Below are 9,320 nucleotides of genomic sequence, written 5' to 3'. Positions count from 1 at the left end.
TCAGGTCAGCTCCACTGAGGGCTTGTGTGCCAAGCCCTGTGCTGTGTCGGGGCCCTGGGGGACAGGAGCACACAGAAGCTCCATCCCCAAATCAGACATTTGCAGGCTTCTTGGGAACAAGACAGGCAAATGTGAAATAAGCAGAAAACCGTGCAAGGCAATCTATAATTAAGTACTAAACTGTGCAGGGCTGAGATTCCTGCCAGAAAAGTTAAGAGGCGGGGCTGAGCAGTGTGGGCTGGAACATCTGAGGAGCTGTGCGGCGGAGGTGTGGGCTGCGGGACTGGAGGCAGCTGGGAGGAGCAGGCGGGCACTGGACGAGGAGCAGCAAGAGCCCCTTGCAGAGAAGGGAAGGGGTGTAATGGGACCTGTTTCACAGGATGAAGGGCTTTGGATGAGAACCCTTCTGAGTCATGACATTGGATCCCAGCTCTGCTATTTACAGGCAGTGTAACCTGTGCATGATCTCTCTGGGCCTCAGTTTTCCTCATCTGTGAAAGGGACAATACTGTCATTCCTATGCTGCACAGTAGCAGTAAAGGCTAAAGGTAATGGCTGTAGGACGCCTGGCACATGGCACGTCTGTGGTTATCAGAGGGTAGTAAGAGTCAAGGCTTCTGGAACAGATAGACCCCAGAGATAAGGTGGAATAGAAAGGCAGGGTCCAAAGGGGAAGGCTTGATCCACATGCGACATGAGGAGGAGCTTGGAGAGGTCTCAAGATGCAGAGCCTTGGAAGGAAGATGAGACTGGGGCTGGAGAATGAGGAAGGAGGATTGTGGCCCATTCTCCTAGGATGATGGTGGCCAGGCCAGGGTGGCAGCTGCAGGAAGACAAGTTAATGAAGTTATTGCTGCAGAAGACTCTCAGCGCCAGGGACTGGTTGGATGGGCAGGGTGAGTCAAGGCTGAGGCCTCACTTTTAGCCTGGGGGTAGGGAGGAGTGGGGCTGCCTTCTGCAGAGTTGGGGAAACTGGAACAGACCTGGGGAAGCTGGGTGGAGGATGATTTTACTTTAAGATGCATCTGAGATGACAGCAAGACATGGGCACTATCCATGGGGGGGGGGCAGGGATGGCACCAGAACCAAGGACAGAGATCCCTGCCACTGAGGCAGCAGAGAAGGGTAAGCAGGTGGAGGAGGGTGTGGGGTCATGTTGAGGGGAGGACAGCTATGGATAAGTTTCTTTTTCCGGGTCATCCCAGTGAAATAGAAAGCAAGGCCACCTGCTATACATGGGCTGCAGGCACCTGGGGGGGCTGGGGGCCCACCACCCCTTCAGAGACAGCACATCCTGACATGGCCCCCGTTGTCCCCACCTCCTTGGACCTGGCTGACTTCCACGAATGCACATATGTTTCTGTTCCCTGTGGACGTGGAGACAGCAATGCCGCACAGCCTCCTCCACGCAAACACGCCAGCCAGAAATCCGTGACTATACCCAGGAAGGCCGTGGAGGAGCTGCTAACCTGGACCCCAAAGGCTGAGCCTGGCAGACTGGTCTCCACAGCTGACAAGGGCTGGTGAGCAGCAGGCCTCAGCCTGTCCTCTGCTGGGTGCTAAACTCTTGAGAAGGTTCCTTTCATTCGCCCTGGTTCCTGACCCTCTACTCACGCCCTAAGAACTTCAAGCGAATGACATCGAGGAAGAATCACTTTCCAGCATCTCTGTATTTGATTTTTAGTCATCTCATGATCTTTGCAGGTGTTTTTTAACTAAGTTAACACTGCTTGTATGACTCATCCATCCCTGAGGAAATCACGTGGGAGAAACAGATTGCTTATCACACACTTCCAACAAGACAACCCAAAATGAATTTCTAGAGGAACCTGGACTTCCCATAAGTTTAAGATATGTGAAGCCACCCAGGACGGATACTGGGGAGAAAGATGCACATAGACTCCAGACTGGCTTTTACCTGATGGGGTATCACCCTCTGCTTACATCCTGAAAATGTTAATTCAGTGAAGAACCTGGTGGTTTCTTGATTCGGTAGAGTAGGAAGGTCACAACATCACCCGTGATTATTCTTGCCAAAACGATGTCACCTGAATCTAATTGAGGCCTAACTTCCAGCTTACAGTAAATATGGAGCATGAAGGATGCCAGGTGCAAACAATCAGACAAATGGAGCCTGTGGGAGGCTGGCAGAGACTGTTGCTGGCTACCAGCAGCCATCTGCGGCCCACTTGCTCCTTGCCCACCTCCCTGTAAAGCAGCTGAAAGGCCTGGTCCTCGGTTTCAGCTAAGGGTGAATCATGAGCTCACGGTGATCATCAGACCCCACCCCCCTGGACAATGAGAAGTAACAGGGACTCTGCTGGATTGCTTCTTGGAAAGATTTCACTCCTTGATAAAAGGTAAAAGGCACATAGGGAGACCCCTGTAGCCCCATCCCCTTTTCTTCCTGACAGAGACACTGTCCTGGGAGCATATGGTGTGCGGATCTATGACAACTGTTTTACATCCATCAGGGGAAACGTGGCAGACACACTGAATGTATTGGTTATCCATTGCTTCATGACAATTTACCCCGAAACATGGCACTTTCAAACAATAAGCATGTATTATCTCACACCATTTTTGAGGGTCAGGAAACTGCAAGTGGCTTAGCAGGTGGTTCTCGCTCTTGTCTCCCAAGGTTGCATTCAGGCTGATAGCCAGGGTTGCAGTCATCTCAAGGCTCATTGGAGCTAAAGAACCCACTTCCAAACTCACCCTTCTGGTTGCCAGTGGGTATCAGTTCTTGGTCAATGTTGACAAAAGCTTTAGTGCCTCATCAAGTGGGCCTCTCTATTGGGAGCCAACTTTCTTGGCAGCTGACTTTCTTCAGTGAGAGATGAAGAGAGTGAGAGAGAGAACGAGGGAAGGAGAGTGTGTGAGCCCAAGACGGGAGCTGCAGCCTTTTTATAACCTAACCTCTGATGTAATCTCAGCTATATTCTATTGGTCACACAGACCAGCCCTGGTTAAAATGTAGGAAAAGTGTGAATACCAGAGGGTGGGTATTATCGAGGGCAAATTTGAAGGCTGGCTAAGGCATCAAAGATCGTATAAGAGAAAGCAAGAAAAACCCTGGGTCCTTGATGAGATTCTTGTGTGACTGCACCAACCCCCACACCATTTGTGTGTGTGCTTCCTATGATGACAGATAACTCAATGTCTTTGCTTTTAGTCACTGTTCCCTTGATATTTGCTGCTGAAAACCTCATGGCCAGTGCAAGAGCTCTTAAATATTTCTAGTAAAATGTAGCCCTTATTTTGAGAAGAATGAATGAAATATGCCCTTTGCTTTTAGTAAAAACAGAAGAAATACTTTAAGGTATAGATACTTTGTTATTGTAGGTAAAATAACTGATTCATGAAAATTCTGAAAAACTTAATTTGAAAATTTGTAAATATTTTTAGAAATTGTTTACCAACTTATTTTTGTTAGAAGCCAAAAAGTAGATTTTTTTTCTCTTCCCTACCCCTCCTGAAAAATACAGTGGGGGTCTGATAACTTTTTTCTTTTTGAGACAGAGTTTCGCTTTTGTTGCCCAGGATGGAGTGCAATGGCACTATCTCGGCTCATTGCAACCACCGCGTCCCAGGTTCAAGACATTCTCCTGCCTCAGCCTCCCAAGTAGCTGGGATTACAGGTATGTGCCAAAACGCCCAGCTAATTTTTGTATTTTTAGTAGAGATGGGGTTTCACCATGTTGACTAGGCTAGTCACAAACTCCTGACCTCAGGTGACCCGCCCCCCTCAGCTTCCCAAAATGCTTGGATTACAGACATGAGCCACCATGCCTAGTCCTGATAACTAATTAAACAGCCCTCCACTGTAGCACTGGCCTTTTGAGGTGTGTGACTTAATTTTTGAATACTTGACCAAACATGTAGACATATCCATGGTGGGGGTAGAAGTGTTTAAATGTTTCCAAAAAGTCAGGCATTTTTAAAGGTACAATGTAAGGAGAGAGGAGAAAGTTTGGCACAGCTGAGATGGGCACAGTTGAGAAGCTTGCTGGCTTCCTGAGCTGTTGTTATTTTGTAGGACCTTGAGATTATTCATGCAGTCTAAATAGTATCTTTTTTCTCATAATGAAAGAGCCCTAGCATAAAGTACCCAAACTAGTGCAGCAAACATTCATATACCCACCAGCCAGACTGAAGAAATCTTAACATTTTACTACATTTGGCTCAGTTATTTCCCTGGTTTTAAAGCAATGAGACGTCACAAGTAAAGGTGAAACCTCCTCAAACTATTTCCTAATCAATATCACCTTTCACTTTCCCTCCCAGGAGAACCAGGGAGGGAGTGTTCCAGGTTGAAGGGACTCTTTCCCTTCCATGTTTTTTATACTTTCAGTATATTAATATGTTTCATAAACAATATATACTATCGTTTTATAAATCTTTTTAAAAATTTCACATAAACAAACACATTGCCTTTATTTTGCAAATTGCTGTTTTTACTTGGTGTTATGATCCCTGGCTCCAGTCTTTTCCATTTTCCTGCTTTCTGGTGACCCATTATGAGACCATGGGACAACATGTATCATTCTCCTCCTGATGGACATTTGGGTTGTTTCTAGTGTTTTGCTGTAACCAGCAATGCCACAGTGAATGCTTTTGTGTACATCCTTCCTTGGCCCTGCATAGGAATTTCTCAGGTCACAATGTGGGTTTATCAATGGTACCCACAGGATTTCAGTTGATGGAGGTGACTGAGTTACCACATGGAGAGGCTAGTGTCATTGAAGAGATTTCTATTACACATACTTACATTTCTTTGCCATGCAGGACCGCATGGGGAAGCTCCAGGTTCGGTCAGGGGGCAGAAGGGACGAAAGGAGAGCACAGCCCAGAGCCTTTACGGTGTTTTCCGTGGGAAAGGGAAGGGAAGCAGGGAAGCAGCTTAGGGGCAGGGAAGCAGCTTAGGACTGGCTGATTCAAATCATGGTGGCGGGCTCTGGGTCATAGGGTTGGTCTCTAGTTGACTGGTGCCTGGCTCTGGGTGATTTTGCCTCTTGGAGTGTAAAAGCCAGATAGAGAGGGTGGATCAGAGCATGGGCTAGTTTACATATGAGAGGCGCCGCTGCCCCACCCACCCCAGCCCTCTGCTATCTCTAAGAATGGGGTAGCCCTGGGAGGGGCAGCCTTGCCCCCATCAGTGAGGCCACAAATGCCAGAACATCAAAAATTCACAAAATAAGAAAGCATGGTTAATACAATGGGCATTTCTGCAACTCTGCAAGGAGTTGCTCGATTGCTCTCTAGAGTGGGTGTGCCAGTTTCCACTCCCATTGAGTGTTTATAAGAGTCCTAATCACGTCACTTCTCTTATTACCAGATTTAAAACGTTTTGCCAGTCTGAGGGATATGAAATGCTATCTCACTGTTGTTTAATTTATATTTTCCTTATTTTTTGGTGAAGCTAGGCATCATTTCTTTCATTCATTGGTTGTTCCTGTTTCCTTTTCTCTGAATACCTTGTTCTTAGCCTTTTCCATTTGGGAATGCAGGGCAGGGGGAGTGTTGTCTTTTTGTTAATAACATGTAGACGTTGGTACTAATATTGGCTCCACTGAATGCATTGGAAATATCCTCTCCCGGTGTGCAGTTTTTTAGTCAACATTTTAATGGTGTCTTCGGTGATACAAAAGATTTAAATTTTAATGTAATAAATTGTGTCATTCTTTTCTTTTATAGTTTATATTTTTTGTGTTTATGGTTTATGTTTTAAAGGCATCATGCTCTCCCATATAAAATAAAATCTTGGTTATTTTAAACAATTTGACCATCAAGCCTAAGCTATTCATTCAGTCTCCTTTGAAAAGCTGCATTTTGGTGGGCAATTTGGCACCATCTATTTAAAAATCAATACTTGCAGGAATTTATCCTACAGAAATACTCATAGGAGTCCTCCAAAAATATATGCAAAGAATTTTTAAATACAGCATCAATTGTAATAGCAAAGATCCAGAAATAACCTAAAAGTATATCAATGGCAAGCTAGTTAAATGAATGATGGTATAGCCACATAATGCAATTCTCTGCAGCTATTGAAAAGAATAATTGTGGACCTGGGTGTGCTCATAGGGAACGTTCTCCAAGATATATTGGTAAGAAGGAAAAATAACGATAAAGAAACAAGGATTCAGGCAATATAGTATGCTACCATTTATGTCTAAAAGGTAGAGGAAGAGCTTCTGTATGTATATGCATGTAACATTTCAGAAATAAAACCGCTGAGGATGGTTACTTCTGAGGAAGGGACTGGGGCTTGCGGGTGGAGGGAAACCCATTTTTCACTGCTAGCCTCTTGTGTTGTTTTCATTGTTACTTCCATTACAGTAAACAAAGAAGAATTACTGTGGATGGTCACATTTTCTGTGCGCTGCTATTTGTTTTGGCATTTGGAATATTCTGAGGTGAAGAGGGCCTTTTGTTCCAATAGCTATGAAGAAATTGAATTACTAGAAATGGGGCAGGAGGTTTCATTACATGTGCTGCGTAGCCCCATCTGGCTGATGAGATTTAGGCTTGCTGTTGTCTGGGGATTGAGGGCAGAGTGGGAGCAGTGGAGGATGGGAGGGTTCTCTGTGGGACAGAGGTAGGGTGGGACGAGGTGGGGGACAGGGGAAAGTGGATTGAAGGTGGGACAGGTCTGAGCCAGAGGATCAGCCTGGGCTTCTGTAGCCCCAGGACCAACTGTGTGAGGTCTGGGTCACCCCCAGGCTCTCAGTCTCCTTGCACTGCCTGGCTGCAGGGTTGGAAGAACCTCTGCACCCCCTCCCCAGTGGAGAAGGAGAGTCCCAATCTCAAAGGCTCTGGCAGGCGATTCTCCCCAGAGGATAAAAAGCCGTGCTCATCCTAGGAAAATGTTCATCCAATAAAAAAGAAATAAAGGCACCCTGAGTTTACCCTGGTTAAAAGAAGAGAAAGGGATTGGATCAGCATCCATGGAGCAAAGACAAGATGTGCCGCCAGGGTTAAGTCCAGCCGCCTTTCTTAGGGCGGTACAGTATGGCCACTTAGGGAGTCCAGCTGTCTTAGTTCAAGACACAGCTATGTTAGTTGCACCTTTGACAAATTATTTGACATCTCTGTGCCTTAGCTTTCTCATCTAGAAAATGGGAAAATAATTAAACTTGCCTCCTAGGGTTTTCTCCTGGCACATGGCAAGTGCTTACCAAGTGTTAACTGTTTTTATTCTTTATTTCTCGCTTTTGTAAGTTCAGCACAGCTGGGCCCTAAGACTGTGATATGGTCAGTGCACGAAGATTGGAACCACGTCTGAGGTGAACACACGTTCACCAAACTCACAAGCCTGATGAATGAATTGTAACCTAACTTGTTAATTTACATTGACCTGAATACGTAGGTAAACCCATCAACACTTTCCTCCTCCCTTTTCCTCATGTGGGAGCCCAGACTGTCCTCAGAGGCTCTTTAGGGGATGGGAGCACTTCTGTGCCTTATTTACTTCCCTGGCTGTTCCTGCTGTTTGACTGTAAGCCCCTTAGGGGAAGACACTTCGGTACACAGGAGGATCGCCATTCATGGTGGTCAGAAAAATATCTGTTGAATTAGTGATGGTCATTGCAAGTGCTCTCTATCATAGCAAAACACTGGAAACAACCTAAGTGTCCAACAACAGGGATTTGTTATTAAATTGTGGTCTAGTCACCTCACAAAACTGAACAATCATTAAAAATGATCATGAAAATGGTCGTGGCCAAGCTTGGTGGCTCATGCCTGTAATCCCAGCACTTTGGGAAGCCAAGGAGGGAGGATTGCTTGAGCCCAGCCGTTCAAAGCCAGCCTGGGGGACATGGCAAAACCTCATCTCTACAAAACGCACACACAAAATATTAGCCGGGCGTGGTGGTGCATGCCTGTGATCCCAGCTACTTGGGAGGCTGAGGCAGGAGGATTGCTTGAGCCTGGGAGGTCAAGGCTGCAGTGTGCTGTGATGGCACCACTGCATGCACTCCAGGCTGGGTGACAGAGCCCGCACCCTCCTCCCTGCCCCAGAAAACAATCATATGGAAAGATAGATAAATGCTTGTGATGTAATCTTAGAAAAACAAAATAAATAAAAATAATCGAAACAGACCTGATGTGGATTCATCTGTATGATATTTTAAGTACAAAATGAGGTTCAGAAGAGGGTGTATAATATGCTACCATTTGTGTAAAAAAGGAGGCAAAGAACATAAGACTTCACTTGCAGATATAAGGATAAACTACCTCTGAATGAGACACAAGAGACTGAAAACATCGGTGGCCTCTGGGGAGGGGACCAAGAGATGGAAAGTAGGGAAACCTGTCCCTGACAATACTTTTGCACCTTCTGAATGTTGAACCATGTGAATGTGTTTCTGATTCAAAATTTAAATAATTTAAAACACTTTCTTATACATAGCAAAGTAAAACTAAAATAAATATACTTTTTCCATATATTTCTCAATCCTAAGGCACATATTTTCCCCCCAAGTTGTAAGGTTTCTGATATTAAGATGTATCTCACCATCAATTGCCATTTTATTTTTTATCCTTATTTTTATATTTTAGGGACAGGGTCATACTCTGTCACCCAGGCTGGAGTGCAGTGATGTGTCATAGCTCACTGCAGCCTTGAACTCTTGGGCTCAAGCAATCCTCCTGCTTCAGCCTCCTAGTAGCTAGGACTACAGGCACACACCACAACACCTGCCTATTTTTAATTTTTTGTAGAGATGGGGTCTCATTCTGTTGCCCAGGCTGGTCTCAAACTCCTGGCCTCAAGTGATCCTCCTGCCTCAGCCTCCCAAAGTGCTGGGATTATAGGTATGAGCCTGGCCTCAATGGTCTTTCATTTCTTAAAAAAAAAATTTCAACTTTTATTTTAGATTTAGGTAGTACATATGCAGATTTGTTACCTGGGTACATTTTGTGATGCTGAGGTTTGGGGTACAACTGATCCTGTCACCCAGGTACTAAGCATAGTACTCAATAGTTTTTGAACTCTTGCCCTCCTCCCTCCCTCCCTAGTAGATCCCAGTGTCTACTGTTGCATCTTTATGTGCTTGAGTACCCACTGTTTAGCTCCCACTTATAAGTGAGAACATGCAGTATCTGGTTTTCTGTTCCTGAGTTAATTTGTGTAGGATAATGGCCTCTGGCTACATCCATGTTGCTGCAAAGGATGATTTCATTCTTTTTTATGGCTGTATAGTATTAATGGTCATTCTTATTAGGTTCTCACAGTGTTTTTTTTTCTCCTGAAAAGCTTTTACTAAATCAGTGTTGGATCTTAAAACTGATAGTATTTTATAATCAAGGAGATA

At 45.1% G+C, this 9,320-nt stretch overlaps 1 long non-coding RNA gene across 4 annotated transcripts in view; it reads left to right on the top strand.

The window, feature by feature from the left end:
- The first annotated feature begins 267 nt into the window (after positions 1 to 267).
- LOC117980576 (uncharacterized) overlaps positions 268 to 9,320 on the top strand; it is a 29,964-nt gene continuing 20,911 nt past the window's right edge. For 3 of the 4 annotated variants that reach the window (XR_008625608.2, XR_008625609.2, XR_008625607.2), the window contains exons 1-2: positions 268 to 2,360; positions 3,523 to 3,641. This is a non-coding gene — a long non-coding RNA (uncharacterized LOC117980576). The remainder of the gene's footprint in view (positions 2,361 to 3,522; positions 3,642 to 9,320) is intronic. The other variant, XR_010112275.1, reaches the window with a different exon arrangement.

The sequence above is a fragment of the Pan paniscus genome, chromosome 5 (assembly GCF_029289425.2).
Source record: "Pan paniscus chromosome 5, NHGRI_mPanPan1-v2.0_pri, whole genome shotgun sequence".
Taxonomy (NCBI): domain Eukaryota; kingdom Metazoa; phylum Chordata; class Mammalia; order Primates; family Hominidae; genus Pan; species Pan paniscus.
The sequence above is the reverse complement of the archived record's forward strand: the minus strand, read 5'-3'. Positions and strand labels throughout refer to the sequence as shown.